General features: G+C 35.0%; 1 long non-coding RNA gene across 1 annotated transcript in view; it reads right to left on the bottom strand.

Moving 5' to 3' along the window:
* Positions 1-26374, bottom strand: part of LOC119509245 — a 95511-nt gene that overhangs the window by 58273 nt on the left and 10864 nt on the right. The window lies entirely within an intron of this gene.

Raw genomic sequence — 26374 nt, forward strand, 5'->3', positions numbered from 1 at the left:
GGAGTGGCTGTGACAATTTCTTAAAATGAAACAACAAAGAAGTCTGGGCATCAACTGACTCTTCTTTTCATGAACGATTTCTCTGTAGCATGCAATGCTGTTTGACAGCATTTTACCCAAAGAAAAACTTCTTTCAAAATTGGAGTTAATCCTCTCAAACCCTGCTCCTGCTTTATCAACCAAGTTTATATAATTTTCTAAACCCTTTTCTAACATTTCAACAATATTCACAGTATCTTCACTGGAGTAGTTTCCATCCCAAAAAAAAAACTTTCTTTGCTCACCCTTTAGAAGTAACTCCTCATCCATTAAATTTTTATCATGAGATTGCAGCAATTCAGTCACTTCTTCAGGTTCTACTCTTAATTCTACTTCTCTTCCTATTCCCACCATACCTGTAGTTACTTCCTCCACTGTTGTTTTGAACCCTCAAAGTCATCCATGAGGCTTGGAATTAACTTCTTCCAAACCCTGTTAATGTTGCCATTTTGATCTTTCTACCATGAATCATGATGTTCTTAATGGCATTTAAAATAGTGAACCCTTTCCAAAAGATTTCAACTTACTTTGCCCAGATCCATCAGAGAAATCACTATCAAGGGCAGCTATGGCCTTAAGAAATGTATTTCTTTTCTCTTTTTTAAACTTTATTTATCAAAAGATTAAAAAACAAACAATAAACTTTTCAAACAAAACAAATGTATTTCTTAAATAAGATGAATTGAAAATCGAAATGACTCCTTGAACCATGAACTGCAGAATGGATGTTGTGTTAGTAGGCATGAAAACACCATTAATCTTATTGTACATCTCCATCAGAGCTCTTGGGTGACCAGGTACATTGTCAATGAACAGTAATATTTTGAAAAGAATCTTTTTTTCTGAGCTGTAGGTCTCAACAGTGGGCTTAAAATATTCAATAAACCATGTTGCGAACAGATGTGCTGTCATCCGGGCTTTGTTGTTCCATTTATAGAGCACAGGACGCATAATTTAAACATAATTCTTAAGGATCCTAGGATTCACAATGGTAAATGAGCACTGGCTGCAACTTAAAGTCACCGGTTGCATTAGCCCCTACCAAGACACTCAGCCTGTCCTTTGAAGCTTCGAAGCCAGGCACTGAATTCTCCTAGGAATGTCCTAGATGGCATCTTCTTCCAGTAGAAGGCTGTTTCATCTACACTGGAAATCTGTTATTTAGTGTAGCCACCTCCATCATCTTAGCTAGATTTTCTAGATAACTTGCTGCAGCTTCTACATCAGCACTTGCTGTTTCACCTTGTACTTCTATGCTATGGAGACAGCTTCTTTCCTTAAACTTCATGAATCAACTTCTGCTAATTTCCAACTTTTCTTATGCAGATTCCTCACCTCATTCAGCCTTCAAAGAATTGAAGAGAGTTAGGGTCTTGTTCTGAATTAGGCTTTGGTTTAAGGGATACAGTGGCTACTTTGATCTATCCAAAACACTAACTTACTCCATATTAGCAATAAGGCTGTTTTGCCTTATAAACATTTGTATACTCACTGGAACAGCACTTTCAATTTTCTTCATGAACTTTTCCCTTGCATTCACAACTTGGCTAACTGCTCGGTGCAAGGAGGCCTAACTTTCAGCCTGCCTCAGCTTTCAACATGCCTTCCAAAGCTTAATCATTTCTTGTTTTTTTATTTAAAGTAAGAGATGTGTAGCTCTTCCTTTGACTTGAACACTTAGAGGCCATTGGAGGATTATTAATTGGCCTAATTTCAATATTGTTGCATCTCAGGGAATAGAGAGGCCCAAGGAGAGGGTGAGAGATAAGGGAACCACCAGTCAGTGGAGTAGTCTGTATTACTGGATTATCAATTAACCTTTCCGTCTTATATGGGTGCATTTCATGATGCTCCGAAACAATTAAAACAGTAACATCAAAGATCACTGATCACAAATCACCATAACAGATACAATAATAATAATGAAATAAGTTTAAAATATTGTGAGAATTACCAAAATTGACAGAGACATGAAGTGAGAACATGCTATAGGGAAAATTGCACTGATAGACTTCTTTGACGCAGGGTTGCCACAAACCTTCAATTTGTAAAGATCACAGTATCTTGTGAAGTGCAATAAAGTGAAGTGCAATGATATTAGGTATGCCTGTTTATGTAGATACAGAACTGCCAGGCCATAAAATAATTCTATGGCCTTTTTTTTGGAATCACCAAATTGTTTTCTACACCAGCTGCACCATTTTACACCCCCACCCCCCACCCCTCAATACACAAGGATTCCAATTTTTCCACATCCTCACGGTGGTGCATTGAATTATGTAGCCCTACAAAAGACATGTTCTTAATCTTTATCTGTGAGAACCCATTTTAAATAGAACCTTTTTAAGATGTTATTTTTAATTAAAGTATAGCCCAACTGAATCTGGGTGAGTCTTAATCCATATTACTGGAGGCTTTATAAAAAGAAACTGGAAGCAAGAAGTTAGAAAAAGCTACAAGGAGGAGACAGAAGCCGGAAGTCAGCAGAAACCAGACAAGCAGACATGAGGAAAGAGATCTACATTTGAAGGGAGGCACAGATGCAAGCCAAGGAACCCCAAGGATTGCAGCAAGCCAGCACCAGGACACTGCAACCTTCAGGGAGAAAGTGCAGTCTTGCTGACACCTTGATTTTAGTCTTCTAGCCTTCTAAACCATGAGTCAATGAATTCCTGTGGTTAAGCCAGCCCACTGAATGTTCTTAATGGCATTTAAAATAGTGAACTCTTTCCAACAGTAACATTGTGTGGTACTTGCCATTGCAGCCTGGCAAATTAAGACACTCACCAACACTTGTTTTCTGTTTTCTGTTTCATTTTATTTTGTTGTTGTCGTTACTGTGTTAAATAATGGCCATTCTAGTGGGTGTGAAGTTCTTTGGATATTTTAAAGCACTTTTAAAATGGATAACATGTTCTCATGCTCTCTACTTGACCTTTTCATTAGGGGTAACAGGTTATTCTCTCTATATCCTGGGAGTGACTCCCATATTACCCTCAGCATGAAAATGAAGAAGAACCTTACCCAACAAAAGTGTTGGGGATTGAGGGTGTCAGGGATAAAGTATGGATAAGTGGGCAGTTTATACAAAAGTGACTAAGCTTGAATGTCATCTATTAACACTATGCTATAATCATGTGAAACATTTTCATGTTATAATTTCTATTTTAGTGATTTCTTTAAAAATTATGGTTTTACTAAATGCTTCCTTAGCAAAATTTCTGACCTGATAAATATTTGTTGTTGTATTAAAACCAAGTGGAATTGAAAGAAATAGAATTTAAATGAAATTAAAAATAATTGAACCTCAAAATATGTACAAGTATCACAGTTCTTAAATGTATCTATATTGTCACAAGAGGGAGCTCAGCACTTAATTTGTATTCTAAAAGAGCCCAACACACTGGCCATCAAAATGGCATTCCATTGTATTATGTGTGAAGGGGCCTCCAAAAAAATCAACACCATTATTTTTCCTAGAAAAGGGAAGTGACAGAAAACATTAGCCCTCGGACAAATATAAATGCCTTCTGTGTGGCGCCGCTGTCAAAATTCTTTGAATGAGGCTCCAAAGTGGCTCACACTCTGCAATGGTTCAAAATGGAATACACAAATAATGATTAAAAAATGATGCAGGAAATATGCTACTGCAGAGTGGGCTCAATCGGAAAGGCCCTGTGGGGCGGACAGCACAACCACCATAAGAACAAGATCTGGAACCACAGATGATGTGCCACCTTTAAATCTCTATTATTATATGTGATCTGCACATAAGTATTCCTCTTGGGATTGATGCATTTCTTAAAGACAAGGGGGAGCTCTATTTTGTCACCACCATGTATGGCCAAAAGCCACTGAACTTTTGCCTCAAGCTGTTTTTAAAGACTACATGAGACTTTTAGAAAAAAGTAAACCTTTGCCAAGTCCTGAAGTTGAGGGATTTTGAACAAAAAGAAAAAACAATTCTAGGTCTTATAGGAATAATTGAATTGAATGAGCCTTGTAAATGAGAGCAAAAAGGATATTTCCATCATATATATATATATGATAAACTCAAGGCATTTTATTCAGGGAAATGAGCTCTATATGAGTAATCATTTCCAGACCTTGCTCTGTCACTGGCTGGCTGTGAGAATCTGAACAAATCACCTCATCTCTCATCTTTAAAAGGGAATTGTTCTAGTATGGCTGGATTATATACATATTATTAAAAAGTTGCTTGAATAGGTAATAAATACACATGTTCATGGTACAGAACTGAGAAAGTTGAGAGCGAAAACTCTCTTTGTACTTCTATTTAAATATATTTTACTAGCCTGGTTTCTAGAAAAGTAATAAAACATGATAAAAGTAAGCAGTCCAGGCATTCCTTTCTACTTCCCCAGGCAAAAGCCAACAAATATGAGCCTTAGGTCACTCGGGACAGGGTACTTGCAGGACCTGTGGGAAAGGCTGACCTTGATAAAAACCACCTACTCTGAAGAGCTGGAAGGAGCTCAGGGGTAGTTTAGTCCGGGCAGAACACCCTTTGTTTTGCTTGGGCAATTGTGTGTGGGGAGGGGCCCCACCAAGTTTTAAGACAGCCTCTAATTCTGGTGAAAGAAACTCTCTGTCTTTGGAACTGGAATTTTCTGCTTTACAGCATCATACTTTTATTTATTTTGCCCTCTGGCGGAAGGCAAAAAGTCTCCTTTCTTGTCCTCTGCAAACAAAGGAATCTGTTGAGTCTAAACATAGCCATTGAGGCCTCCACAGCTGCTCCCTTCTTCCTCAGCCCTGGACCCACTCACCAAGACGTCTTATATCCGGACAAAATATTACAATTTATTTAAAACGTTTTAAATTAAAATCTACTTTTATCATTTTCCGTTGGTACAAAATTTATAGAAAAATTAGAAAATTTAGATATATCAGATTAAGAAAATAAAACTTACCACACAGACATACCTTTGGTTATATATATATTTTTTGCATGTATTTCTTTTCTCAATATAACTCTTTCTTAATTTTTTGGCATAGAAAGTAAGATATTATACATTTTGCTTCATAAACTCCTTTTCATGTAACCAACTAATAAGCATCTGCATTTTAAAAACCTGTACAGTATTCCATTGTGTTGCTTATACTATGATTAATTTAATATGCTATTGCTGGATATTTAGGTAGTTTTGCATCTATGCTATTAGAACAATCGCTAAACAATTCTTGCAGAAGCAGTTTTGCATGGTATATATTATTTTCTTATATCTTTGGGTTCTTTTTTTTAAAAAAAATTAAAACATTGTAATCTTTTTAACATTATTATTTAGGAGCCAAATACATTATTTCTTCATCAACTGCTTATAAAACATTGTCCAATTCCATCACCATCCTGACCAACCTGAAAATCATGACACTTGCTTGTGCTTTTTGCTCTGACACTTTTTGTGCAAGGCCACTCCCCTCCCCCAATAACATTTTGTCAGAGGCTTCCTGGAATAATATGGGATAATCCCCAAGTTATTTGTTAACTGAGAAAGGCCTTGGCTGAAAAGGGATAAACTCAAGGCATTTTATCCAGGGAATGAGCTCTATGTGAGTAATCATTTTCAGACCTTGCTCTGTCACTGGCTGGCTGTGAGAATCTGAACAAATCACCTCATCTCTTTGAGTTTAGTTTTCTCATCTTCAACAGAGAATTGTTCTAGTATGGCTGGATTACATACCTATTATTAAAAAATTGCTTGAATAGGTAATATATACCCATGCTCATGGTACAGAATTGAGAAAGTTGAGAGCAAAAAGTAAGTCCTCCTCCAAATTGTCCTTCAGGCACCCAAATTCCCTTTCAAGGGTCAGCTGTTGTTACCCACACTGTGTATACTTCTAGAGATAGTCCATGTATTACAAACCTTCACATGTATGTATTCTTTTTTTTTTAATCATACAAATGGTAATGTACTACACACACACTGTCCTTAGTAACACCAGACAGCACTTCAGCACTACTCTTGGGAGCCATTTTAAACAGTGAAATCACCAAAAAAGGGGACACAAAAAATGTGAAGAAGGTGGCACTAAATATACTGCAAAAAGGACACTTGTTTATGGTATGAGAGCTGAAATAAAGCAGGAGAACCACCTTGTTCAGCCTCAGCTGGGAATATACACATTAGGCCACTCAAATTTTTCACTGCTCTGCGCATGTATAATGACTGTTAGAGTGCCACAAGTATTGATTTGTGGGTTACAAATAAATTTTAGTGAGTAGGTAAATTCACAAATATGGAAACCATGAAAAATGTGGATCAACTGTACCTGCAATGTAGCTGAGCAAAAAGCTAAGGCCCAGGAAGGTTTTATAACTACTCTTTGAAAGATACTTGAAGAAAGTACTATGATTATTGGATATTTAAAATGTGCCAGCTTTATCACATATATACTTTACTTATATTAAGTCCTTTTAATAACCCCCTGAGTTGACATTGTTGTCCTCATTTCACAAATGAGAAGCAAGAAACACTAAGAAAATTATTTAAGACTTTCATTCATATAATCTTTTAATATAAGAAACAACTTGATATTGTAGAAAGAGAACTAGATTTATAGATAATTGGATTGGGGCCCTGTCTCCATCACATACTAAGCAAGCTTGGGCAGGTTACTATTTCTAAGCTTTAGTGCTAAAATGTGAAATTCAATATTTTAGTAATGACTATATAACACATTTGAATAGGGCAGAGTTTCTCAAACTCATTGTGCATAAGAATCACTTGAGCACCATGATTAAATGCAGATCCCCAGACCTCACTCTAATTCTAATATAGCAGGTCTGGGGTGGGGCCCAGGGATTTGCCCTTTTAACAAGCATCTCACAGGTGATACAGATTCAGGTAGAACACCATTTGGCAAACATCAGTAAAAGGTGATACATTTTTATAGATACTTGCATATATATAATTTCAATCCCTCAGTGAATTTTAAAAGTAAGTAGGACTACTATTATCTTCATATTATAGATGAAGAAACTAAGACTTTAAATGTTTAGATGACTGTGGCAGCCCCAGAACGTCTCCACAGGTAGGGCCTTGGAATGGCTATCTGGTTAGAACAGGGTAGCTAGGGAATGGTTTTGTAGACATGATTACACAGCAGTACAGTGATCTTACTTAGACTGAAGGATTGCTTGGGGTAGCTTTGGGGTGCTAATGGCCTCTCCCAAGACCCCCACACCTCCCTGCTTCCTTGGCCCTGCCCCATTATGAGGCTTGCCTAATTTCTCTCAGTCACTATGCAGCAGAGCTAGATCCAGAGGTAGGACTCCTAGTCCAGTGCTCTCTCAATTATTGCCTCACATTGGCACTAGGTTTGCCTTTGGAAATATAACACCTGTTTGAATTTACACTGTCTTTTTAATTTAACAGTCTGCCCTTAATAAATCAAGACAAGTAATGTATTCTTCAAAAATAAAGTATTCAATCAAGGGTCATTATTCAATATTATCATCATTATTACTACTACTAAGTCATAGAGTTAATAAATGATATGCTTTACTGCTGTTTCACTCTGTGCCAGGTAGTGTGGTAAATCCATTACATATATTATGTCTCTTGCAGCAGCACAATCAGATGTCTTATCTCCATTTTACAGATGAGAAACTGGGGTTCAGAAAGATGAAATAAATTAAGCTCACACGGCTCGTTGATACAGAGTCATCATTTAAGACCTAGTCTTTATGACTGTACAGCTTGTATTTCCTCAGTATTGCTAGGTCTTCCTATGTTAATAGTCATACCCTAATGATCAGAGAGACAGTTCTTTTATATGTACTATACCCAAGTATTTTACTAAAATGCTTATTTCTTGAAGGCAGCAGTTCTTATTCATTTTCATAGCTCCCAATACTAGCAAAGCTTCAACACATATTAGGTATTCAATAAATTCGTAACCAATGAATTGATTTCTGAAATGTTAAATATAGAAATATCTAATATTTCAAATGAAGTGTACTTTAAAACACTTCCGTTTTCCGCAATCAACAAAACTCCTGAAAAAAAAAAAAACCCCACCTCTGACCAGCTACAGTTTTCAAAAATATAAACCTTCCTTTGTTTCCTAATAGCTGAGCTAAAAGTAACTTTCTCACAGTTGGGGAAGGATCAGGAGGTCACTCAGTTCCACCCAGGAATGGAATGCCCACTTGGTGCTTGTTCAGAGAACTGATGATGCCAACAGTCCTTTGTCTTTGGTATAATCAGAAGCTGAAGTTTGTTCAGGCCTTTCTGTTCAGGCTGCCAACACTGGCAGCATTGCTTCCAGATGAATAACTTCAGTTCTGCTGACTCAGAAAGTCAATTCCCAGAGTCAGACAGGACCCCTATTCAAATCAGACCAATTTTTCTTAATTTTTTTGGAGGGATGGACACCTAAACTAAGATTAAAAAACTAAATCATTTTCTAAAACAAAAGACTTTATTTTCTCCCTTTCTAAAATATTTCCTACTGGAAATAATTTCACATGGCTCAGGTATATTTGAGGTAGCTAATCTAATAAGCTGAGGGGCAACAGAGTGATTTTTGACATTCCATATGACCCCAAATAGTTCATTCAGCAGCAGCTTGTTCCAGGCTGCTCATTACATTCTAATGGTGACTGCTGGCAGATCTAGGAAAAGCTGTACTACCATCAAAGGCAAACTCAAGGTTAAAATGGAAAGAAATTGGGTCTGGAAGTATGTACAATGACAGTAATTATTGTAAAGAAAATTGCAAAGTATAATTTTATTTCTCCTGACCCAACTTGACAAGTGCTTATAAATTTCATGCTTGAAGCTCAATGTATAAAATTTTAATTATCAGGGGGTTGTAATCCCTTCTTACACAGTTAAGGACGGTAGTACTTGAGTTACAGAATAAGAAGGGCCTCCCTCCACCTGCTCTCAGAGTCAAGACAATGCCGTGACCACCTACTTCCAAGTGCTTTGACTTTGCAACTAGAAAAGCACGTGCAAAATTTCCCATGCTTTTCCTTGGCAAAACCAGTTTGCAAACTCTTATCTTACTTGCAAGGCTTGTTTCTCTTTTGTTATGCAATACCCTGTGACAATTCACAATGCCAGGAAGGATGGTACCCAGGCTGGTATTTCTAGATTAGAGGTGCATTAGCAAAGGAACATCAGCTGACAAACACTATGCAGATAAAGATGTTTTATCAGTTGCTGTTGAGGCAAATTATAGGCCTGCTATTTCCTCTGCTAAATGTCATCATTTTATCCACTTTACAACGGAGGAAATTAAGCTTTGAAGAATTTAAATAACACAGCTAGTAATATCAGAGGTGAGAAAACAAACTCAACCATTTGACTCCAAATTTTAATACCACATTGACTCCAACATTCTTTCCTTAACTGAACGTAGGTGAAAAATACCATTGATCAGTTGACACAGAGGCTCTGGAAGGCAACATTAGTGTGAATAAAGTAAAAATTGTCTTTAACTTTGAATGTCTTTATATACCTATGTGTGGATATGGGTGTTGTTAATATTCTGAAAGTTCATAAAACGAACTTGTTCCCCAAATTGATTAGCTGTCTTGATTTCAAAGCAAACCTCCTACTTCTTTTCCTTTCAATGACTTTTGGATTTGGAATTTCCAAATCACAAAATGAGATGAATACATTTAAATGGATAAAAGAACAGATTTAAAATCAGGATTTTCTGAAATACGTGGTTGCTGTTTTTGCAAAATGTAATTTAGGGGTATAAACAGGAAAAGTGATAACAAATGTTAACCCAGAAGCTATTAGAACAGAGGAGATGAAAGTATTATGGGCAAGCTAAAGGCAAGATTTATTTGGGTAAGTCTGTATTGTTCATGCATTCACGTGAGTAGGCAGGTGATACTTTAGAAACAACATGCCTTGCTATTTCTAAATCACCAAGGAGATTGAAAAATGCTTGGAACTAACGAGGCAGCTGAACTAATTATTTGCAATGGTGCTTTCAGACTGAAATGTTTTATTCTGAGTTTCTGGAATAATTACATTTGTGGTTAGCTAAAAATCTTGGAAAAGAAAACACATATTAAACATTCTGACAAATATTTTCCTAACTATGGGGCTTTTAAATCACTGAAAGGTCTGCAGCATATGATAAAAATGAAAAAACTAAAAGTTAAAATTGTTTTATGCAATAGGGTGTTGTGGTTTTCATAAAATAAAAATAAAACATTAATTAATATTAAATCCACAATAAAAGTAGTATATACTTATTAAAGAAAAATTTCAATTTCAACATACTATAAAGTAAATAGCAAAAACAAATCCCTAACCACACAAAAACACAAAAAATAACATTTTAAAGTATTTTCCTCCTATCTTTTGTCCAAATGCAAGGCTTAGATATTTTAAAATATATATAAATTGAAATACACCTTGTTTTACATCCTGTGTGAATTTACCATAATTAATTGCTCCCCAACAGTCAGAGAATATTTTAAATTTTTATGAATCTAAATAATAGTGTTGTGAACGATGTCTTTGTGCACAGACATTTCTGTATTTATTATTATTTACTCAGGATTGATTACCAGCAACATAATTGATTTTAGCAAGAAGATCAAAGGGTATAGTCATTTAAAATTTTGTTCACCATTACAAACTCTATTTCACTGGTTCTATGATGCATACTTTTTTCACATTTTAAAATCTCTGAAATCAGGAAGCAGCATACAATCTATAGCATCAAACATCACTGTCTGCCAGCAGCAGTCAGTGACAGTTGTCATTGCCATGCCCATGTGAACTGGGTGATTATACCTGATGGCAACACCTGCAGCACTGAAACCCTCTGAATTTCAGTCAACAAGTTTTTTAGGGGCCATTTAAGGAAGAAATAAGAATCCTGGTTATTCTCTGAAAACCTTCCATTGATAGATACCTCATAGTAAGATCAAGGAATCTCAGCTCAAAATTTACAAAATGGGTGTCAGATACTTAGAGCTCTCTTTGAAGAAAAGCCGTAATATTTTACTAATAATGACACTGAGGACCCAATTATATAGGAAAAACATGGATCTCAACAACTCCAAGGAAAAGAATGACATAGAAAGGTTGGGTTCTGAATATGAAGTTTGCTTATATTTTCCTTTTTATACATGCATAAGAATTATAAATAATATATTGATAATGTTTAAAGAAGTCTAAAATAATTCAATAAGTATAAAATATATATTATAAATGAAATCATTGTGTCAAAATATATGGAGGTTTATTTTTCTTTTAGTGGTGGATAAAACAGAACTGAATCTTAAAAACAATGGCATCTTAGATTCAACAAAGCCCATTGTATTGTCAAATTGCTTTCCCAAGGTGTTACATCAATTTACAAACCAGGAATGTATAATAGTAGCCAAATGTTTAAAATTGCTAAATTCCACCCAAATATACAAGCATTAATCTTATAAAATAATGCAAAGTAGAAAAGCATTAACATTTATGAAATATTACTTAAAAATAAATATCCACCCAACTTTCTCTTATGCAAAATAGGTTCAGAATAAATATTTGTTGATGATGATGCACTTCCTATTGCTGTGGCAATAATTAAAAATATAGTGAGGCAATTTTTAAACATTAAATGTTCAGTATTAAAAGATTGATTAAGATAATATTAAAAGACACTTATAGTAAAAGAAAGCGTGACAGATTCACCCTTACCCCTTCACACATGAATAACACTTGAGTTCAAAGTAAGATGAAGCAGGATGTGGAGGGTCTGGACAAATGATGACAATAATACAGAAAAAAAAATTATATGAACTTTCATTTATTAAGCACCTATAGAACCAAGCCAATTACACACACAATCGCAAATAAAAATTATTATATTCCATTAATAGATTTAACATATCTTTACATCTGTATTTATATCTACATATCTATATCTATATCTATATCTATATCTATATCTATATCTCTACACTGAGCCTCAAACTTGGTATTTAGTGTAATCACACTAGTGGTCAATTGCAGGGTGAGGATTCAAACTTAGGTCTCTCTGACTCTGAAGCCCATGATTTTAACAATTACATTCTCAATCTGTAATAAAATATTAAATCTCTTCTATACCCAGGAAAAATCCCAATCTTTAATTTAGAGATATAAGACTTCAAGAAAATATTTGCAATACATAAGACAAAGGATTTATTGCCCTTATAAGCAAATTGTTCCTATAGACGATGCAACTGACAAAAAAGTCATAGAAATGACCAAGAAAATTTAGGAACATAGATATAAATGGCCAATAAACATATTTTTAAAAACTTAGCCTCACTAATGAATGTAGAAATGCAAATTTAAATAAGATTTAATTACATAATAACAACAAATTTTTTTCTATCAGAAAAGCACAAATTTAAAACATCACGTGTATGTTTGGTGAAGGTTTGGAGGAAAAGATGTTCTTACATATGATAGTGGGAATGTAAATTAGTACTTATCTATCCAATAAGGGTTTTATAGTCAGAATATATAAAGAAATCCTACAACTCAACGACAAACAATCCAATTAAAAAATGGGTGAAATCTCCTTCCTACATGGGACCTGACTCCCAGGGGTGTAAATCTCCCTGGCAATGCAGGATATGACTCCCGGGGATGAATCTGGACCCGGCATCATGGGATTGAGAAAATCTTCTTGACCAAAAGGGGGATGCAAAATGAAACGAAATAAAGCTTCAGTGGCTGAGAGATTTCAAATGGAGTCGAGAGGTCACTCTGGTGGACATTCTTACGCACTATATAGATAACACTCTTTAGGTTTTAATATATTGGAATAGCTAGAAGTAAATACCTGAAACTACCGAACTCCAACCCATAGCCTTAACTCTTTAAGACGATTGTATAACAATGTAGTTTACAAGGGGTGACAGTGTAAGCCCCGTGGATTGCACTCCCTTTATCCAGTGTATGGATGGATGAGTAGAAAAATGGGGACAAAACCTAAATGAAAAATACCTGAATGTGGCTAAAAAGGGATGTATTATGTTCTACACATGAGACTAGATTTAAAAAAACAATAGTACTCATCAAAACAAGTTAAAATTCACATACCCTTTGACCCATTTCTAAGTATCTCTCTAACAGAAATACTCATATAAATGCTCAAGGATATATAGTGTTTTGTTTTTTTTTTAATTATGAAGAACTAGAACAAATTTAAAATAAACCAGTTGAGGATTTAAAATGCAGACTTTTAAAATGATAAAGTATATGTATTTATGCTAGAAAGATTTCTATGACATATCATTCAATAAAAATAGCAAGGTGCAGGATGGTTTGCTATGATACAATTTGGCTAATAAAAAAGATATTTACATTTGTATGTTCATAAAGAAAGGTGTGATAGGATACAACTAAATTGTTAACAATGGTTACTTCTCAGGAGGGAAAGTTGTAGGAAAAGGCAGATAAGGAAGAGGACATTACAAATTTCAGTAATATTTGATAATTTTCAATCATTCACAACTTTTATAAGAAAAATGTTTTTGACTTTTAAAAAATTTTCAAGTGGGTTTTATCCCAGGTATGCAAGGGTGGTTCAATACAAGAAAATCAATTAATGTAATGAACCACATTAACAAATCAAAGAGGAAAAACCACATGATCATGTTTCTTGATAAAAAACATTTCTTTCTCTCGGATAAATACCCAGGAATTGAACTGATGAGTCATAGGGTAGGCATACGTTTGGCTTTGTAAGAAAGTATCAAATAGTTTACCAAAGTGGTTGTAGCATTTACACTCCTACCATAACCTATGAAGAGTTCCAATGGCTCCATGTCCTTGTCAACATTTGATATTTTCAATCTTTTGAATTTTAGACATTTTGGTGGGCATGTAATAACTCCAGTATTTCTACTAGCAGGCATATATGAACATGTGCACCAGGAGACATGCACAAGAATGTTCACGACAGCACGGTGTAATAGTGAAAGTTGGCAAGCACTAGTGATGTCCAGATAACATAGGCAAGCCGCATAGCTACATGAAATCAACATCCCCTCGGCAGGCTCTATCTGGGAGAAAAATGTTTTTAAAGAAAAAAGATATAAACATTTTTTAAAGTGAAAACTGCACATTCTTAGGGAAAGAGATGCTGCATGGACAAAAACTAATTTGAGAAAATCTCAAGGAAACCACTCAGTGCAATTGTCTCTCAATTGAAAATTCTCCTTCCAACCCTAAAAACGTAAAGGTGCTATAATAGGAACTATTGAAGTATAATTTACATATAGTAAAATTCAACCTGCTTTAAGTATACAATGCAGTTTTACAAGTTGTAGGGGTCCCACCAAACATTTTGTTTTAAAGGCTCTACTTCACTCTAGCTAAGGATCTGCTCATTCTTATCAGGCACATTTACACTTTAACAGATGACCCTTCCAGCTGCTTTAACCCAATGGTATGTAACTCTTAAGTTAAAATTTGACTTGTATCAAAGCCCTTTAAGTCAAGACAAACTACTCATGCTTCATGCCCTAGGTCGCTCTGAAAGCAAAACGCAAATATCTGGGACTCCCTAGAGTCAAGATAATTACTCAGATTCTAGAAAATTAGTTGCTCTCTGCAATTCCCATTCCTTATCTCCTCCCTATTTGTTTTCAAATCAAGTAATCTTGCCATTTCTCTATGTCTCATATTCTTAATTCAGTAGTCTGGGTTTATTAACTCACTTTTGGCTCTCTTTGATTTCGATTAACCTCTGAGCACTTACCTGTTGTTTGTTTATTGTTTTTACCTTGGCTAACTTCTGCAGCATTTACAATTGCTCATTTCATTTACATTTACATCTTCTACTCCAATCTGGCATCCTGGAATAAAGTTTCTCAGGCCCACCATGAAAACTTGGAATTCAGTATATATTTGAAGGAGGAAAAATATTTGGGGGCTTTTCCTTTTCAATTCACATCACAAAGTTCCTTCATTGTCCATGGTTAAGTCTGGTCCTCCATTCTTCCTCTTCTTAGATTTTATACTTTTAATTTTGACTAGGCCTGTTGACCCACTTCCTAACTGAGCAGTCTTTAGATATGAGTCCACATTTGGAGGATGGAGAGGAAGGGAACTGACTTTTATAAACTTTTGCCATTTTTGCCAGACATCCTGTATTTCTTTTTCAACTTTTTAAATTAAAATGATTATTTGAAAGATAAAAAGAGTGAGATAGGAAGCCATGGCTATCTTAAGGGAATCATTCTCCAGATTGTAACCCAGAAGTTAGGATTTAAAGACTGATTATTATTACCGAATCATTATATAGATATTCCTTTTTACTTTCTGGTATATTAGAGCAGACAAAGGAAAATACCAGCTGCCTTGATCTCTGATAATGATTGCACAGCCTTTATCTTGTGCCTTTGTGATGGTAAAAACCTTGTGACTAACCTTCACTTGTACCCATTTATCCAGTTTTTTGACTTCAAAGTCTTATGATCACTAAAGACAGCCCCTAATGTTTATTAATGAAGGGTCTTGCATCAGCCCAGAACTAATCCACCCCAAGTCCAAAGTTATCTTGATAACTGAAGCTGGATCTAACCAAAATGGGCCCACTTGACATGTGCAATAGCTTAGACTTTAACCTTCAAGTCACCTATACCTCATTATGAAACTAAAAATCATGCCCATCAGCAAGTCTGCCATTTTCTTATGTACGTTCTGTGACTAAGCATGTGGTCAATCTGTGCACGCTCAATAATTAAATCACCTCTAATTACATCATAAAACCTGCCCATCTTTTGATACTTTAAAACTATCATATTTATTTCAGTTCGGGGAGACAGATTTTGGACCGATAGGCCATTTGTTCTCCTGCTTCATGCGTAGCAATAAAACTCCTTCTCTCTTTGAAACCCGGTGTCTCAGGAATTGGTCATTAGAGTACAAGGGGCAAAAGAATCCACTGCCTTGGTCCAGTAACAAGATCTTCATCTTCATGTGAACTCTGTCCCATGAGCAATTGGCAACAGCCTGTCTCCCTCTTTGAAAGAAAGGCTTATCTCCCAGTCATCCCAAATTTTACTATAATGTTTCAGGTATAAATACCTCCAAGGTGCAAAACAAAGGGAAAACATGAAGAATTGAAGTTGCTGTTGAGAAAGTGAATTTTACTAATGACTGGGTAACAATTATTTTTGCAAGTGAGGTAGGTGTTTTCCAATTCTTTGTTTTCATCAGAACTGAAGGAGGATCTAGTCAAATTTATCAGCTGATTCATATTAAAAATAACTTGATAGTAGATTATGATGTGTTTTTTTGTTTATTTCTTGGAAAGATTTCAAAATGACATTACTATAACAACATTTTTATATTACTATCTGCCTATTCATGTAAATAGTTTCTCAGTACTTCTATATATAGAGAGAGAATTGGTGCTAACCCTCTTGGGTTCTAGTAATTTGTAATATTCATCAATATAAAGATACACCAATTTGAAGAAAAAACTCAGATTTATCCATCTCCTTAAGAGGTGCAATTTCAATAAATTTTAGTTTTTATGTTTCCTAATTTTATAATTCTTAGGTAATATATTTCTTCTATGTACCAGTTATGATTGTATTGAGAATTCTTAGGTAATATATTTCTTTTATGTACAGATTTTGATTGTATTGAAAATTCTTAGGTAATATATTTCTTTTATGTACCAATTATGATTGCATTGAGAACTCAATTGAGAAAAAAATTGTGACACTCAAAGCCTTATGATCACATTTTTTTAATTCAAGTTACATGAATTGTTGCAGAGAAGTATGATAGAGTGAACAATAAAAGATTTGAAGGCATAAAAATGCATTAAGATAAAAATATGTGGAAGAGTGGAGTGGAAATATGAATTCAAAGAGAAAAAGGAATTATGTAATAAGACTGTTAAAGGGGAGCTTGTTCATTAGTGTTTAAAAAAAAGCTTTTTATTATTGAAATTTTCAAACATATGTAAAAATAAATTAAATCCTATTATCTGACTTCAAACTTACTTTGAATCTTGCCAATCTTGTATCGTATTTTTTGGTCTGAGATTTTAAAGCCAATCTCAGACTTCATATATTTTAATCCATTTTGTTACTTGTTCTTTATTTTTTAATTTAGAAATGTATATGTATGTGTTTTGAATATGTCAATCTTTCCCTTTGTGATTTCATTCAACACTAATAAGCATAGAAAACTATCCACATTCCAGAAATTTTATATTCTATCTGATTTGTTATATTTTTTCTATGACCTAAGTTGTTGTTATGTAATGGTCAATCATATATTTCTAAAATAGATGATGGTAGGTATCAGCTTAATGTAGAGTTCATTAGATACATTTTAAAAGAGTGATATGGCAGCTGTATTTTAAAGTCAGTATTTACAACATATCAGAAATTGCTGTATTTTATTGACTCTAAAAAGGACATTTCAACATTTCTTAACCTGAGATAGAAATATGACATTTATTTCTTTCCCCCTTTAAATGGTTTTGCTCTTAAAAAAACACCCTTTAAAAAAAAGCAGGTACTTTATTCTGGTCATAAGTAAAGCATAAATTATAACAAGAAAAAAAATCTTATTTTGCAACTAAAGGTGCCTTGTGGCATCATCATAGGTCTATCATCCCTTCTCTGCAATTCCAAAATATAAAAACTTTGAACACTAAATGCTTTTTCATAATTTTGCTGTAAACTCATTGGATAGTAAAATCTACCTGAAATGATGTGAGGTTATTCAAGGATTTTATTTTTCCTTTAGTGTGAATATTTATACATTTTGTTGCAAAAATATTAGTGTGTTTGATTATAGGATGCTGTATCAAACCTTGACTGAGATATTATCTAATACACAATGAAAGGCAGCACATATTAAATTAATTAAAGTCTGAAACACATATGGCCCTAAGGGTTTCAGGTAAGGGTTATAGACTGTAGTCACATATTTTATTTAGCTGCAGAAAATCCACAATTTGTATTTTAATCCATTTATTGCATTACTATTTTGCAGTTGGTGGTCTATTCTCTGTTGATTTAATGAAATGGAATACTTTATAAAGCAAATAAATATAATATATTCATATATCTGGGGGCAACAGAAACAGAACTATGTTTACAATTAAAAATACCAGGCACTTTAAATAGAACTCAGCTAGCATATGACAAATTTTTCTGTGGAATTAAACTTGTTTTTCCAAAATGGAATCAAATGCTAAAAGCCTGCATTTATTATTAGAGCCACTTAAGTCTGGAAATAACAACTATTTGATAAAATAGCTAAACAAACTCCATACTGGAAAGTTAAATCATTTGGGTTATTCCCCAAACTCTTATTTCACATCCTTTACACTCCCCAACCCCTACAGTCCCCATCCCAAAGAGTATAAATGCAATTCTGCAGCTAAAGTAAACAATGAAGCATAATTTGTCTTTTAGGAAAAAAATGGGCCAATTCTACAGGAATTTTCTAAAATAGAAACAGTATGTCTTCCTTTCATTTTGACTGCCGCAAAAGTTCTACTTGTACAATCTTAAAATTATCTCAATTGTCCAATGTAATTTCTTACAAACACAAGAACCAAAACTATGGTTGATGTCAAAAATAAAATCACAACAGTAAGAAAGTGAATAATCGAAGAATTATTTAAAAATTGTTTAACAATTACTACATGTGTTGGTTTGAAGCTGTATATACCCCAGAAAAATACATCCTTAAATTTAATCTATTTCTGTGGCTGTGAACCCTTTGTAAGTAAAACCTTTTTACTTCAGTTAAGGTGTGGCCTAGCCTAATCAGAAAGGGTCTTAGTTCTACTACTGGAGTCCTTTATAAACAGAATGAAATTCAAACACAGAGAGAAAAAGCCACAGAAACAAGAAGCTAAAATTCAATGGAACCTGGAACCCAGAAGAGAATGGAGAGGCCAGGAGAGGCTTCCATGTGCCTTGCTACGTAACAACCTAACGACCAAAGGTTGCCAGCAGCCAGCCCCAGAACACCACAGTCTTCCAGAAAAAAGCAATGACTTGATGTTGCCTTGATTTGAACTTTTTCCCAGCCTCAAACCATGAGTGAATAAATTCCCACTGTTTAACCCCATTACTTGAGCAGCTTAGGAAACTAAAACACTGTAACATTAAAAGTAAACAAGAATTAAAGAATAAATGCTTAAATCAGAATATTGGGCAAGAATAAAAAGAGGGATATCTTCCCTTCTTCCTGGTCCTCTGCCTACTCAGTTATTGCAACAGTTCTGAGAGGGAATTAATAGCAATGGGAGAATAACTAAACCATCTGCCAGCCAAATAAAAGATAAACCCTTATAGCTTTACATTTTTTATTGGTCCCAGAATTTAAAACTTTTGAGTAATATTCTGATGACGAGACTATCTAGAGACTATCCAATCCAGGTGAAGACAACCCCGAATTTATGTAATACTTATTAAGGCCTAAAACTGATTTATTTACATCTAAGAAAAGCATATATCATGAGATTTTACTTTTCTGAACTTTAGATTTTATTCTTTTAATTATTCAAGTAATGCATAAATCTATCCTCCTTTGAAAGGATTCAAACAATGTAAGTGCATTTAATAATGCACACCCTTCACATACACATATACCCACGCACAAGCACATTCCAGAGGTAACCACTATTAATAATGCCTGTCTAGTCTTTTTTCAATGCATTTACACAGATATATTTATATATACATGTAAATCTTGGAAAATACATTAAATAAATTATAGTGTATATAGTGTTTTGCAATGTGTTTTTTCACTTAGTATACCTTGGAGATCTTTTAATGCTATTAACTCATTCTTTGTTAAATATAGCATTGTATATCATAAATGAATCAACTACATACCTATAGGAGATATTTACAGTGTCTCCAGTTTGGGGCTATAAATATTTGTACATATATCTTTGTGTACAAAAGTATTTCTTGGGGTACATTCTTATTGAAATTACTAGGTTAAAGGGTATAAGAATTTTATATTTTGATAATGTTTCCAATTTCACTTTAAAAAGTTGACCAATTTTATTCACTCACCAACCAAAAGCATTTGAGCATGCCCATTTCCTAACATCCTCACTAACACTGGTTATTATCAATCAACTTAATTTAATCAGTTTAATAGCCAAGAAATTATCTTATGTTTATTCCATTTTACTTGACTATGAAAATAATAAACAAAAATGAAGTAATGAAAAAAAATCAACAAACATCAATTGATTACTAGCAAAAACATCCAAATATATGCAGCAACATTTTGAAATCTCCAACTATAAATATGAATTTCTCTATTTTCTCTTTTCAATTATTGCTTTATTTATTTCAAAGCTCTGTTCTTATGTACATATACATTTAGGATTATTAAGATTGCTTATGGATTGCCCACTTTATCATTATAAAATGTCCCTCTTAAACCATGTCATTTTTCTTTTCTGCAATCTCTACTTTGATATGAAAGTAATCACACAAGCTTGCTTTTCTTTAGCTTTTTCACAATACATCTTTTTCAACCATTACTTTTAACCTACTTGTGTCTTTACATTTAAAGTGGGTTTTTTGTAAACAGGGTTTTGCTTTTTTATGCAATCTGATAATTTCTGCATTTTCCTTGGAGTGTTTTGACTACTTACATTTAATGATTATTTGTATGAATAGGTTTAAATCTAAAATCTGGCTATCTCTTCTTTGTTCCTGTTTTTTCTGCTTTCTCTGACTCCTTTTAGATGAATCTAAAATTTTTTAATTAAATTTTTTTCCACTAATTTCATATTAATGGTACATTTGTGTGTCTGTGTGTGTGTGTTTGTTTGTTGCTGTAGGGCTTGCAATATATAACTTTATTTCAGCCTGCATTAAAATAATATTATGCCATTTCATGTACAATGTAAGAAAATAACAACAGTGAACTTTATGATATTCTTGGCAAACATTTCATTTCCACATATTTAAACCAAACAATACATTGTATTATTTTTGCTTTAAGTAGGCAATTATCTTTTAAAGAAAAATTTTAAATGAGAAAAAAATGTTTATATTCACCCACATATTTACCATTCCCAACTGGTATCATTTTACTGCCACCTGAAGAAGATTAATATTTCTTATTCTGCTGGTATGCTGGCGAAGAATCATTTCACCTTTTGTTTATTGAAAAAAACTCTACCTTTATTTTTTTTTTTTTCATTTTTATTGAGATTGTTCAGATACCATACAATTATCCAAAGATCCAAAGTGTACAATCGCTTGCCCCTGGGTACCCTCATACAGCTATCATCCATCACACTTAATTTGTGTTCAATTTTTAGAAACTTTTCATTACTCCAGACAAGAAATAAAGTGAAAGATGAAAAGAGAAAAAAAGAAAAGGAAACTCTAATCTTCCCCTATCCCTAACCAACCCCCCTCAATTGTTGACTCCTAGTATTGATACAGTACGTTTGTTACTGTTCATGAAAAAATGTTGAAATACTACTAACTGTAGCATATAGTTTGTAATAGGTATATAGTTCTTCCCTATATGCCCCTCTATTATTAACTTCTAATTGTATTGTCATACATTTGTTCTGGTTCATGAAGTGATTTCTAGTATTTGTACAGTTGATCATGGACATTGCCCACCATAGGATTCAGTTTTATACATTTCCATCTTTTGACCTCCAACTTTCCTTCTGGTGACATATATGACTCTGAGCTTCCCCTTTCCACTTCATTCACACACCATTCGGCACTGTTAGTTATTCTCACATCTTGCTACCAACACCCCTGTTCATTTCCAAACATTTAAGTTCATCCTAATTGAACATTCTGCTCATACTAAGCAACCACTCCCCATTCTTAAGCCTCGTCCTATATCTTGGTACCTTATATTTCATGTCTATGAGTTTACATATTGTAATTAGTTCCTATCAGTGAGACCCTGCAATAATTGTCCTAATGTGTCTGGCTTATTTCACTCAGTATATTGCCCTCGAGGTTTTGTCATCAACCCATTTTTTTAATATGGTTTTGTTCACTCACCATACATTCCATCCCAAGTAAATAATCGATGGTTTTCTGCATGGTCATACATTTCTGTGTTCACCACCTTCACCACTATCTATATAAGAGCATCTACATTTCTTCCACAAGGAAGGAGGGAGACTCAAAGAAGGTAGAGAGGCAAAAGAAAGAGGAAACAAAAAAATGACAGCTAGGAAGCAGCAAAAGGAAAAATAACCTTAAATCAAAGTAGAATAAAGAATCAGACAATACCACCAATGTCAAGTGTCTAACATGCCTCCCCTATCCCCCCCTTATCTGCATTCACCTTGGTATATCACCTTTGTTGCATTAAAGGAAGCATAATACAATGATTCTATTAGTTACAGTCTCTAGTTTATGCTGATTGCATCCCTCCCCCAATGCCTCCCCATTTTTAACACCTTGCAAGGTTGACATTTGCTTGCTCTCCCTCGTAAAAGAACATATTTGTACATTTTATCACAATTGTTGAATACTCTAGATTTCACCAAGTCACACAGTCCCAGTCGTTATCTTTCCTCCTTTCTTGTGGTGTCTCACATGCTCCCCACCTTCCTCTCTCAACCGTATTCATAGTTACCTTTGTTCAGTGTACTTACATTGTTGTGCTACCATCTCCCAAAATTGTGTTCCAAACCACACACTCCTGTCTTCTATCACCCTGTAGTGCTCCCTTTAGTATTTCCTGTAGGGCAGGTGTCTTGTTCACAAAGTCTCTCATTGTCTGTTTGTCAGAAAATATTTTGAGCTCTCCCTCATATTTGAAGGACAGCTTTGCTGGATACAGGATTCTTGGTTGGTGGTTTTTCTCTTTCAGTATTTTAAATATATCACACCACTTCCTTCTTGCCTCCATGGTTTCTGCTGAGAGATCCGCACATAGTCTTATTAAGCTTCCTTTGTATGTAATGGATTGCTTTTCTCTTGCTGCTTTCAGGATTCTCTCTTTGTCTTTGACATTTGATAATCTGATTATTAAGTGTCTTAGCGTAGGCCTATTCATATCTCTTCTGTTTGGAGTACGCTGAGCTTCTTGGATCTGTAATTTTATGTCTTTCATAAGAGATGGGAAATTTTCATTAATTATTTCCTCTATTATTGCTTCTGCCCCCTTTCCCTTCTCTTCTCCTTCTGGGACACCAATGATACGCACATTATTGTACTTTGCTTCATCCTTGAGTTCCCAGAGACGTTGCTCATATTTTTTCATTCTTTTCTCCATCTGCTCCTTTGCGTGTAGGCTTTCAGGTGTTTTGTTCTCCAGTTCCTGAGTGTTTTTTTCTGCCTCTTGAGATCTGCTGTTGTATGTTTCCATTGTGTCTTTCATCTCTTGTGTTGTGCCTTTCATTTCCATAGATTCTACTACTTGTTTTTTGAACTTTTGATTTCTGCCGTATACATGTCCAGTGCTTCCTTTACAGCCTCTATCTCTTTTGCAATATCTTCTCTAAAGTTTTTGATTTGATTTAGCATTAGTTGTTTAAATTCCTGTATCTCAGTTGAAGTGTACGTTTGTTCCTTTGACTGGGCTATAACTTTTTTTTTCTTAGTGTAGGTTGTAATTTTCTGTTGTCTAGGCATGGTTTCCTTGGTTATACAAATCAGGTTTTCCCAGACCAGAACAGGCTCAGGTCCCAGAGGGAAGAAATATTCAGTAACTGGTTTCCCTGCGGGTGTGTCTTAGAAAATTGCTCCACCCTTTGATGCCTCAGGTCACTGTGCTTTTCTGCCCAGCAGGTGATGTCTGTTAGCCTATAATTCTTGACTGGTGTGAGGAGGTATGGCCATGTTCCCCCAGGCTCTGGGGTCTGGTTCTGAATGGAAAGGGGCCCACCCCTTTCCTCCTAGAGAAGACAGACCCCTCAGGTGGAGGTCATTAGCATTTCAATGGTCTCGCTCTCTGCTTGTGGTGTCTCCACCCTTCTCTGCTTCACAGCCCTGGAAACTGAAAATGACTGGGGCTTTCTCCACTGAGCCAAAAAAGAAACAGATAGTCCCCTTCAGACCCAGTCCAAGGCGACCCTCCGGCTCTCCCAGGTCAGTCGTCACCCAAAGCCTCTGTCTGTTTTTTGGGGCTGCGTACCTGTAGTGAGCAGTTCACACTCGCTACTTAAAACCCCAGTTGGAGCTCAGCTGAGCTGTATTCGCTTGCTGGGAGAGAGCTTCTCTCTGGCACCACGGGGCTCCGCAGCTCGGGCTATGGGGGAGGGGGTCTCCCGACCTGGTTCTGCAGGTTTTACTTACAGATTTTATGCTGTGTTCTCGGGCATTCTTCCCAATTCAGGTTGGTGTATGATGAATGGATGGTCTCGTTTGTCCCCCCGCAGTTATTCTGGATTATTTACTAGTTGTTTCTGGTTTTTTGTAGTTGTTCCAGGGGGACTACTTAGCTTCCACTCCTCTCTATGCCGCCATCTTGCCCGAGTCCTCCTCTACCTTTATTTTTCAATGGTATTTTTACTGGTGTAGACTTCCAGGATAACTTCTTTGTAGTACTTTAAAGTTGTCGCTCCATGGTCTTCTGGCTACATGGCTTTCAACAGAAAGTCTCCTTCATTATTTATTTATTTTCTTTGTTTATTTCATAATGTGTCTTTTCCCCTCTGGCTGCTTTTAAGATTTTCTCTTTATTGCTGATTTTCAACAATTTGATTTTGATGTGTCTTGTTAAGGTTTCCTTTATGTTTTTTTCTCTTTGAGGTTCGTTGACCTTCTTGGAGCTGTGGACATATAGTTTCTACCAAATTTGGAGAATTTTTAGCCATTATCTTTTCAAATATTTTTCTTCTTCCTTCTGGGACTCCAATTATAGTCTTTTTTCTCTGTATATCATTTGTTTTTCTAGCTATATCTTCAAGTTCTCTAATCTATTTCTTCTAAGAGTCTATGTGGTTAATCCAATCTAATATTTTTCATTTCTGACTCTATAATTTTCTTTTCCTTAAGTCTGTTTTTGAATATTTTTACATGTTCTATTTCTCTTTTACCATGACATATTTTCCTCTATCTTCCTGAACACAAAGAATATATTTATAATAGCTGTTTTAACAGCCTTATCTACCAATTTTATCATCTATGTCATTTCTGAGTGTCCTATTAATTGATTTTTCTCCCATTTATGGATTGCATTTTTCCCCTTCTTTGAATACTTGGAAATTTTCTGTTGGATGCTGTACATCGTAAATTTTATGTTTGAAATGCTGTATTTTGTTGTATTCTTAAATATTGTTGGGCTTTGCTTTGAGGTCCAGTAAATTTATTTGGAATCAGTTCAATCCTTTCCATGTTTTCTTTTAAGCTTTGTAAATGTAGATTTAGAGCAGCCTTTAATCTAATACTAATTTGGTTCTCTACCAAGGCTCCCCTTTTTGCTTTACTTGCTGCTTCATGTATTAGGAGGTCTTTCCACCTTGGCTGGTTAGAATGCAAACTAATTTGAGCTCTGGGGTTTGTTCCACCTACTTCTTTCCAGTGTCCTTCCCTAGCCTTAGATAATTTCTATCTAAGCAGAGGAATGTAATTACTAGGAAACACTTTTCTAATCACTGTCATTGCACCTATGTGTTTGAAAGGTTCTCTCTTTATTTAAATTAAACTTCCTACAGATTTTTACTGGGTGAGGTAACCATAGTCTAGACAAGGAGAAGTTATCTCTATACTGCCTGTATTAGTTAAGGTTCTCTAGGGAAACAGAATCAACAAGAGATATCTATAAATATAAGATTTACAAAAGTGTCTCACACAACTGTGGGTATGCACAAGTCCAAATTCCGTAGGACAGGCAGCAAACTGACAACTTCAATGAAGATATTCGATGAACTCCTCAGGCAGCAAACTGGCAACTTCGATGAACGTGTTCTATGAACTCCTCAGGAAATGAACTGACAATTTCGACAACTGCCTCAGGAAACACTTCACTGGTCAGCTGAAGAAGAAGTGAAGTTCCTCTATCTGTCTCGCTTAAAAGTCTTCAACTGATTGGATTAAATCCAGCTGACTGCATTCTCTCATTGTGGAAGACACACCCTTTGTTGATGTCATCAGTCACAGCTGCAGTCAAATGACTGATGATTTAACAAACCAGCCTTCTGGTTTATCAAGCAGCCACAAACATCCTCATAGCAACGGTTAGGCCAGTGCTTGCTTGACTAGACACCTGAGTAACATCACCTGGCCAAGTTGACACATGAACCTAACCAACACACTGCCTCTAATCTTACTTCACAGTGGCCACTCCTTACCTCCCTCATCCTTACAATTTAACAATCTCTGCCCATCATTTGGCTTTAA

Source organism: Choloepus didactylus, chromosome 14 (assembly GCF_015220235.1).
Source record: "Choloepus didactylus isolate mChoDid1 chromosome 14, mChoDid1.pri, whole genome shotgun sequence".
Classification (NCBI taxonomy): Eukaryota; Metazoa; Chordata; class Mammalia; order Pilosa; family Megalonychidae; genus Choloepus; species Choloepus didactylus.